The sequence below is a fragment of the Odocoileus virginianus genome, chromosome 27 (genome assembly GCF_023699985.2).
Source record: "Odocoileus virginianus isolate 20LAN1187 ecotype Illinois chromosome 27, Ovbor_1.2, whole genome shotgun sequence".
Taxonomy (NCBI): Eukaryota; Metazoa; Chordata; class Mammalia; order Artiodactyla; family Cervidae; genus Odocoileus; species Odocoileus virginianus.
Window position 1 is genome coordinate 8941970 of NC_069700.1, and position 9194 is coordinate 8951163.

Genomic DNA, 9194 nt, shown 5'->3' on the forward strand with positions numbered 1-9194 from the left:
TATGGGCTTCCCTGGTGGCACAGACGGTAAAAGATTCTGCCTGCATTGCGGGAGATCCAGGTTCAACTCCTGGGTCAGCAAGATCCCCTGGAGAAGGGAATGGCAACCCACTCCAGTATTCTTGCCTGGAGAATTCCATGGACAGAAGATCCTGGTGGGCTACAGTCTATGGGGTCGCAAAGAGTCATATATGACTGAGCGATTAACACTTTCACATATTATATTAAATTTTTGATGGTCTGCTGTGTATCAAATGTCACATTTGTGTCTGTTTCTTTAAATCCTCCTGACAACCTTGCAAAACTGGTTTGTTATTTGCCTTTCTTAGATGAGGCAGGTGAGGCAATAGAGGTTGAGTATTTGCCTGACCTTGTACTGCTGGTAAGTAGCAAATGCTTGCATTGGAATCTGCGTGTTTCTGACTCCAGAGTCTCTTCTTATAATTGAGCTGGGGATGGTGGGGGTAGTGGTGGGGGTGGGAAGAGGTTGGACAGATCAACCTGGCGTAGGACTTCCTTTCTTGAGAAGCAGTGTCTCCAGCCCCTGTCAAAGCCGGGCCAGATTCCAGAGGCTGTCATGATCCCAGAGTCCGAATTCACTGGGTTCGGCCTGGGGCCAGCGTCTGGAGGCGACCGATGACACTCGAAGTTGGATATTAGTTAAGTAAGTTTCTGGGCACTGAGCCCTTTTGCAGCACAACAATGAACTCCACAGATTGGGGTTTAGGGGGCTAGATGTGACCATTTTAAAAGGGAGGGCGCCAGACAGAAGGAGGCAGGAGGTCAGAAGCACAGCTGGAAAGAGTGGGTCTCTGGGGTGTGAAGGAACTGGGCTGCAGGAGGGCATTTCAGGAATGTGAGATGGCCATAGAGGGGTGTGTCCCCTAAGCAGAGATACAATGGCCCTGTGATCATCCAATCCTCTCTCCCAATTTACAGAGGCTGCTTTAAAGGAATTACTATTGAACAGAAAGGATGATCGAGCAGTGCAGACGAACACCAGCCCCAGGGTCCTCAGGGACTGAGCTGGTGATGTAATACCACGATTACAGCCTCGGACACCCTTGGCAGCTGATCAAATCACCCCCACAAAATAGTTCTTGTGCCTTGCATGGCTCCGTGCAGAGTAGGGACAGAATGATCCTGCTCTGGTTGACACCAGAGGTCCTGACCTGTGCCCTGGTGGTGGGGTCTTGGGAGTTTTGCAAAGATTCTGGGAATCCCTCTGTGTATGTGTGTGTTCTAGCCAGTGGCTCTGCAACACACAGCTGTGGACATTTTACTCATATTTGAAACAAAAGAATTTTGTCCTTAAAAAGAGGAGAACCAGAATGGGAAGGCAAAAATTGAGACAAACAAATAGATCAAAAAGCAAGCCATTTTCATTAATTGATAATGAGCACCTAAAACACTGGTGTATGTATGTGTGTGTGTGTATGCATGTATCTATATGTGTATACATGTGTACATGTGGTGCGTTCATGTGTGCTTGTGTGTCCTTGTGTGTAATGGGAGAGGGGGAGGGAGGGCGGATGAGAGAAAGGGGGAGATGAAGTAGGTCTTGTCCACGGGACTACACGGAAGGCCGAGCAGGAGGAGGACGCTGGTAACATGGTGAGGAAAGAGACAGATGGAGAGACAGTGACTATGGGCTGAGACAAGAGACGAGACAGGGTAAGAATTCAGTGCAAGGTCCAAGGACCTGTTGGTTGGCCCGCAAAGTTCTCATGTTTCTCAACAGGCTTCTGATTCCAAGAGGGCCCAGTTCATTAGGGACCATCAGGAACCCATGTGAGGTCTTGACATCCAGGAAAGAGAAGGGAGTGAAGGTGCTTTGTGTCTGAACAACTTACTCATAGACTGTCCGGCTAAAGGGACCTTGGCAATCTGCTGATCCCTGGTTGGGGAACTAAGATCCTGTGTGCCAAGTGACCAAAAGTTCCAAGGGAAGTGTGTACATCCCTAAGCCGTCAGCAATATTATATACCATCATTGAAAAAAGGATTTTGCCAATTTAGAGGCAAAAAAACCAGTATCTGGTTCTTTTCACTGCCAATTAGTTAGTTATTAGTAAATCTGAATGCGTCTTCAAATGTTTACTGCCTATTTGTTTTTCTTCATTTGGCAATTATCTGTTCTTTTCTTTTGCTTAATTTTTTAAAAAGCTTGAAGTCAACATCTTTTTCTCATTAACTTTCATGTTTAAGGATGTTAATTAGCCATCTGTTCATCAGGTGGGATACTTTCAGTTGCAACTAACAGAAACTCGAAGGGATTTATAGCAGCTCTGAAACTGGTTAATCCAGGTGCTCCTTGGCATTATCAGGGACCCTGGTTCTCTCTGTCCTTCTGCCTTGCTAACTTTGACATATGGCTTTGCTCTCAGCCTCACGTCTTCCTGGGTTGGATACATTGGCTTGCCTGTCCAAAAATCAACTCCTCATCACAACAACATCCAGAGACAGAAAGAAGCTCTTCTCTTTCATGATGTCTCTTTTCAAGTTTGAGGAAAACTGTTCCCAGAAGCCTTCACACAGACCTGTCTTCACAGCCCATTGGCTGGAACTGTACCTCATGTCCACGGTAACACGATCACTGGCAAAGGAGAGCATGGTGATTGGCTTAGCCCAGTCACCACTGGACTCTGAATCTCCTGAGGGAGGAGTGGATGGATATCTAAACAAAACAGGGGTCTTTCGGCAAGGAAGAATAGAAGACCTCTGGATTTGCTTTAAATAGTATCTGCCACACCACAACTTTCAAATGAAGATTCTAACTTTGAAACAAAACTAGGAGCACACCTGAGATCTTTCTCAGAGCAGAGGCCATGATGCGAGGAAACCCTTTTTGATGCTAGCAAGCAATCCTTGGAGGTGCCTGTATCTCATTGAGGGCCGGAAGATTGATTCCTTAACTCCACTACAGTGATCCCTCTGCATAGCTCAGACTTCCCCAGCTTAAAAGGATGAAATGTTAAGATCAAGAAGTCTGAAAATATTAATATCTCCTTTTCTCCTAGCAACTGCTTGGAGTCCCCAAGTACTTCATTTCCCTAAGGGGAGCATGAAGTATATACTGAATATCTAATCCTCATCAAGACCAGTACAGACATCCATAATGTTCCCCTACTTGCTTGGCTGGTATATAGGTCTCTGATGGACATACACTTATGGGCTTAAGAAAACACAGATGTATCATTTTACAGTTATGGAGGTCAGAAGTCCGCCTGAATTGGTCTCACTGGGTTAAGATCAAGGTGTCCACATGACTGCATCTTGTCTGGAGGCTCCAGGAAGAATTGCTTCCTTGCCTTCTCCAACTTCTAGAGTCTGCCTGCGCTCCTCAGCTCATGGCCCCTTCATCACCCTACGAACCAGCATTGGTAGGTCAAGTCCTTCTCACATGATATCAGGCTCTTTTCTGTCTTCCTCTTCCACTCTAAGACCTCTGCAATTACATTGGGCCCACCCAGAAAATCCAAGGCAATCTTCCCATCTCAAGGTCCCCTGATTAGCAGTCTTAATTCCATCTGCAACCCTAATTCCCCTTTGCCAGGTAACCGAGTGCATTCTTAGATTACGGGGAGTAGGGTTTGGAAATCTTTGGGGGGAATCATTGCTCTGGCTCCCTTTCCTTCCTCCTCTATAGTTTTTATTGCTGTCATGGTTTTGTAGTTCTCAGAGCATGGTAGTTAAGATACTTCTGGCCTCAAAATAGTCCAGCTTTGGTTTTCTGAAGGACATTTATCTCCCTCTGGGCCCATAAGGGCTGTGCCTCTGGCTTTTTGCTGAAGACACAAAATTTGAAATCATATTGAAGAGCAGAAATATCTCCTCTTCCAGGCTTTGTGAGCCTCCCTGATCCTAGGAATCGATATTTCTATCCAGTTGCATTTATAGAATCTCCATCCCACCACACTCCTATTTAGGGCTGTGCTGTGTATAGTCATTCCTCTCGCTCGTATGGCCTCCTTGTGGGAGTAAATCCGTCTCGGAGCATAGGGTGTGCTTACTCCCTTCTGGCTTCCTCCTACATGAGTCTGTGGGACACACACACTACCAAGGAGAAACCCAGCTCTAGGCTCTGATGGGTCAAGCAAGCTGTTCTTTATTTGAGAAATTGTCTTAGGTTATTTCAACAGGTAAGGTGTAACATCCTTTCACTCTTTCTTCCCTCTTCTTCCTAATCTCATTTGTTACACATCATGTTTTCTCATCATTTCGTAATCCAAATTAATCGGGGAAAACAGCACTCACAGACGGTGCCTTGGGACAGCAGAGAGCTCATAAAAAAGGAAAACAAAGGAATATGTATATCGTCTGCCTGGCACTTAACACTTTGCCCCTAGCCTCTGCAGATTATTGGTGATCTGGGAAAAACTAAAGATATGAGTTATTTCCCTATTTTTGGCTAGTTCTGTGTTAGTGTTTGGATCCCAGTAACAGAAAAATGTCCAAGTAGAAAGCTTACTGAACTCTGACCTCAGAACTCAGACTAAAAATTGTGTATCCTTAAGAGATCTGCGGGCTTCCCAGGGGGCTCAGCGGTAAAGAATGCACCTGCCAGTGCAGGAGACGTGGGTTTGACCCCTGGGTCGGGAAGATCCCCTGGAGGAGGAAATGGCAACCCACTCCAGTATTCTTGCCTGGAGAATTCCATGAACAGAGGAGCCTAGCAGGCTACAGTCCATGGGGTTGCAAGGCGTCCGACATGACTTAGATTAAAAGGCAGCAGCAGCAGCAGCAGCAAGAGATCTGTATTTCCCCAACTGTAGATCTTTGAAGCCGGAAGCCTTAGAGGAAGCCCCATAATCCTCAGGCCACATCTGAAACTTGACTTGGTATCAAATTGATAAGAACAAACATCTTTGAATGGTGCTGATTTAATTTTCTTTACAAACTGGAGTAGAATCCTTGCATCATTATCTATTTGGGTCTACCACCTAGGAATGGGGATGGGTATGCACCACCTTTGGTGTGCTGGCTTCCGAAGATACTACGTTTGACTGCTGAGGGCCTGTGTATTTTTTGAGAAACTGAATTCAACAAAGGTTTTTTTTTTTTTTTTTTCCCAATCATCTCTTCATTTTAAACTAAACACGTGGTTTCCATGAACCCTCAGGTCTTGAAGGCTCCTTTCCAGCTAAACACTAAAGAAGGCACTTGAGGTTTTCGTTTTTGTTTTTTTTTTCATAACAGACAAGAAGAAGGAACAAGGAACTGAAAAGAAACAGCCAGAACAGTGCAGGCTGAGCCTCTTTCTTTTCGCTTTCTTCCCTTGTCACACTCAGGCGTGACGGGACAGCTCTGTGCTGTCAGTCAAAGCTGCTACCAGGCATTATTTTCTTATCATTTATTCTCCTCTCTTCCCATCACGTCATTTCTTAGAGCCCTATAATTACCCAGCCGTGTGCATCTGGGCTGTCAACAGGCCCTTGTGAATGAAATGTAGCTAAATAAAGTCTGTAATGAGGAAGGGCCATCATCCAAGGTGGGTCTACACCAGTATCTTCTACTGTTCTGCCGGCCTCATTCTCCCCAGACTGCTGGATTGTTCCCTGCAATGCTAATCAGACATGCTTCCAATGAGGGTGAGACTCTCGCCTCCTTTTCAGATTAAGCCCACACTCCCCGGAAGCCCTGTGTTTGTGTAAGATAGGGAAACCAGCATTGAGAATATGAAGGGTGCTCTCCTCCCCGTCAGATGCTTATGCGAGGGAACTTTTCCTGTTTGCCAGGTACATTCCTTCCTGTTTTCACGCGTTTAGAATGTAAGCAGCCCTCTGGAGCTGACTTATGACTTTGTGGGTATTTTGAGGGCTTGGTCCACATTGCAGTCCTAAGGAAATTACCCCCTGTTCCCTGCAGTGGGCAGAATCATGACTCCCCCTTTGGGAGTCCATGTCCTACTCCCCAGGACCTGTGACTCCATTACCTTACATGGCAAAGGGGATTTTGCAAATATAATTCAGGTTGAGGACCTTGAAGTGGGGAGATTATCTTGGACCACCCAAGGAAGGTCTAAGGAAATGGTCAGGGTCCTCATAGGGGGAGAGGGAGATAGGAGAGTCAGAGAAAGAAGTGAGGATGGAAGGAGAGGTTGGGTGATGCAGTTGCTGGTTGGGGTCACAAGGAAGGGATACAGACGGCCGTTAGGAATTGGAGGCCAGAAAGTAAAGCCTACCCTACAGGCCCCAAGAGACCGCAGACCTTCCAACATCTTGATTTTAGCCCAGTGAAAGCCGATTCAGGGTCATGAGTTTGTGTGTTTTGCTTTAGGTCACTAAGTTGAGGGTAATTTAAACAACAGCAAGAGCAAACAAAAGCATTCCCCCAACCAGAGGGTGCTTTCATTAGGGTCTTTTAGTGGTAAGGCTTCCGTGCATCTCAGACAAGAGGATGTTTATCCCAGGGAGACCTGTGCTCAGAAACCCACCCACCAGAATGTGCAGGGCCCAAGGGGCAGGGAACCCAGCAGGACACCTGGTGGCTCTGGGCCTGACTCAGCCCCTTGGAGAGTCTGTTTGTCCCCACCCCCACCCCCCTGCCCGGTTCTCTGCTTTCTATGTTCTATTCCTGACCCTTTTCAGTTCTTGCTTCCTCAAAACTTAGCCCTGGGAATGATGCATCATGAACCCTACCCCAGAATATTCCCTCAGCCTCAGATTCTGTTATCTGCCCTGTTCTTTCAGCTCATGCTCCCCAGGAAGAGCCTGACTAACGCGGCCTAGTTACCATCGTTGTTGTTTAGTCACCAAGTTGTGTCTGACTCTTTGGGACCCCACGGACTGCAGTGCATCAGGCTTCCCTGTTCTTCCCTGTCTCCTGGAGTTTGCTCAAACTCACGTCCATTGAGTTACCATGCTGGACCACGTCTGGGTTGCTGGTCGGCCTACAAATGCCCTGTCTCCGGGTCACGTACCACCCCCAGTCCCGTCCTCTGTGGCCAGACTTCAGAGTGTGGGGTGAGAGACATGGCTGCCTGAGGGCGATACCCACTGGGGCATGACGTCCTAGAAGGGACAGCAGGCAGCGGTGGGATGAGTCGGGGGAAGGAGGGCTGATGTCTATTGCAGCCAATTTAGGGCACAAATAATGACCTGGGAAGCTGATTTTCTTTCTGAATCGAGTGTAGAATCACACTGTCATATGGAATCTCTTCCTGATAAACTCTAAGGAACCTTGGAAACCATCGATGTTGGCCACCTTCCCCTACTCCTTTTTGAAACACTTCAAGCAAGAATGAATATCAATTTTCTATCCCCAGGAAGTTGGGGTTTTACAAGGCAGGTACATAGTAAGATAAGGCTAGTGGTAGAGTTAGGTCAATGGCATAAAATGAGGAAGGATTAGGGCCCAAGGGATAAAAGAAAACCAGCCTCTATTATCTGTTAAGAACTTGTCACATGCCAGGCACTGTTTTAGGCACTTGGGTTACACTTGTGAACAAAGCATCTCCCTCATGGAGCTGACGTTCTAAGGAGAAGAAGCCATAACGGTAACCACAGTCTCCTGGGAGAAGATAGCTGTGTGCTCAGCATCCAGTCCTGGGCACTAGGAGGAAATCCAGATGAGAACATGGAGGGTCAGAGTTGCTAAACAGCAGCTGGTGGGCAGGGCTCCAGGTCGGGCAAGGATGTCAGGGGTGTCAAGGAGAACTGGTGCTAGGGTCTGCAGGTGGGGGTGCCAGGGGGTGGTGGAGCACCATCCAGAGGGCATCACATCACAGGCAGTAAGGAGGGGACAGAGCTGGCTGGAGGGCTATGGTGAAAGAGACCTGGTGGGGACAATTAAGATTCGGAAAACAAGGGACTTCCCTCACGGTCCAGGAACTTAGACTCCCATTGCAGGAGGCCTGGGTTCCATCCCTCCTGATCAGGGAACTAGATCCCGCCTGCCACAATGAAGACTGAACATCCTGAGTGCTGCAACTAAGACCCAGCGCAGCCAAATAAATAAAAAATATTTTTAAAAAACATTCAGAAACAAACTGTTTGTTTTCTGAGAAGTGGTTGTAGCTCTGGAAACTTCATAAAGCTTGGGTATGTGGGAACAATGCAGAAGCTAGTCTATGATTTGGGTGCTTGGCTTGTGAAGAATCAGACCTAACAAGAAGAGTCCAGCTTAAGGGTCAGAGAGGAGCTGGCAGCAAGATCCACTCAGCAGCCAAACCCCTGAGAGGGAAAGGGTAGAGGTCAGTGGGCTGCTGACCACAGGCTCTCTTAATCCCTTCTCCAGAGCTTGGAGCAGGCAGGACTGGGAAATAAGCCCGCCAGGCCTATAGACTCACCTGTGCCAATGGACAATATAGGGCCACAGAACAGGCAGGTGCTTACAATCAGGTCTGATCCCTGGGTGTTACTTTCATTGTGTGACTGTGATCGTTGGGTTCCTAGTTCCCAGTGCCAGGGATACGAAGAGCGAGTCCACGTCTTCTTCCTTATATTTAACGACCCCCCGCCCCTACCCCACCCCGTCACGGTACCCTGGGCAGTGAGCCTCCCCACTGTCCATCACCCCAGCTGTGAATCTCATGCTCCCGCCAGGTAGGTAAAGCAGATGAAAGCAAGACTCCTCCTTCTGAAGCTGGGCTCACGCCTGTTCTACCCGCTCCCTCTCCGCTCCCAATTCTTGGCAGCTCCTCGGGCATCTCTGTAAAAATACCAGCGTAGCTTGAAAACCACTTGCTGAAACATCTCCTTTTTTAGGCTAAATACCTCTAATTCCCTCCATGACTTCTCAATATATTTACAAGCTTCCAGAACCTTCATTAACCCGGCTACCTTTCCCAAGGTGAGCTGTGTTTTGTCCGTGTGTGCTCGGAGACTCTGAGTGGTCTAACAAGGACAGACATCCCCAACTATCACCTTCTCTGACCTGGAATCCTGAAGGCACCCGAGGCACCTCCTCTGATGTGTATATCCACCCTGCCATCTACTTTTTTGGAGCTCATTAGCCCACATTCCATAAACACTTACTGAATCTTAACTATGAGGCTCAATGCTGTCTTTTATGTTCAGGGTAAATGGGACAAATGAAACACAGGCGTCATCCTGAAGGCCGGTGGGGAGTGTGGCTGAGAGAGAAAGGAAGGTGTGGCGGTGGTTTACCGGGCTGCAGCTTGGCACATGCTGTCGTGGACAAGAGGGAGGAGGGGGCAAGCAGGTAACTCTCCCTGCGTAGGGGGCAGGGGAGG

At 47.8% G+C, this 9194-nt stretch overlaps 1 long non-coding RNA gene across 3 annotated transcripts; it reads left to right on the forward strand.

The window, feature by feature from the left end:
• The first annotated feature begins 340 nt into the window (after positions 1-340).
• LOC139031619 (uncharacterized) lies at positions 341-8986 on the forward strand. Of its 3 annotated transcripts, XR_011484127.1 has the most exons (3): positions 424-663; positions 2386-3381; positions 6691-8986. It is a non-coding gene; the product is annotated as an uncharacterized lncRNA (long non-coding RNA). The 3 variants fall into 3 exon arrangements; XR_011484128.1 differs by lacking the exon at positions 424-663 and adding an exon at positions 341-381 and having other exon boundaries at positions 2386-8986; XR_011484126.1 differs by having other exon boundaries at positions 2386-8986.
• The last annotated feature ends 208 nt before the right edge of the window (positions 8987-9194 follow it).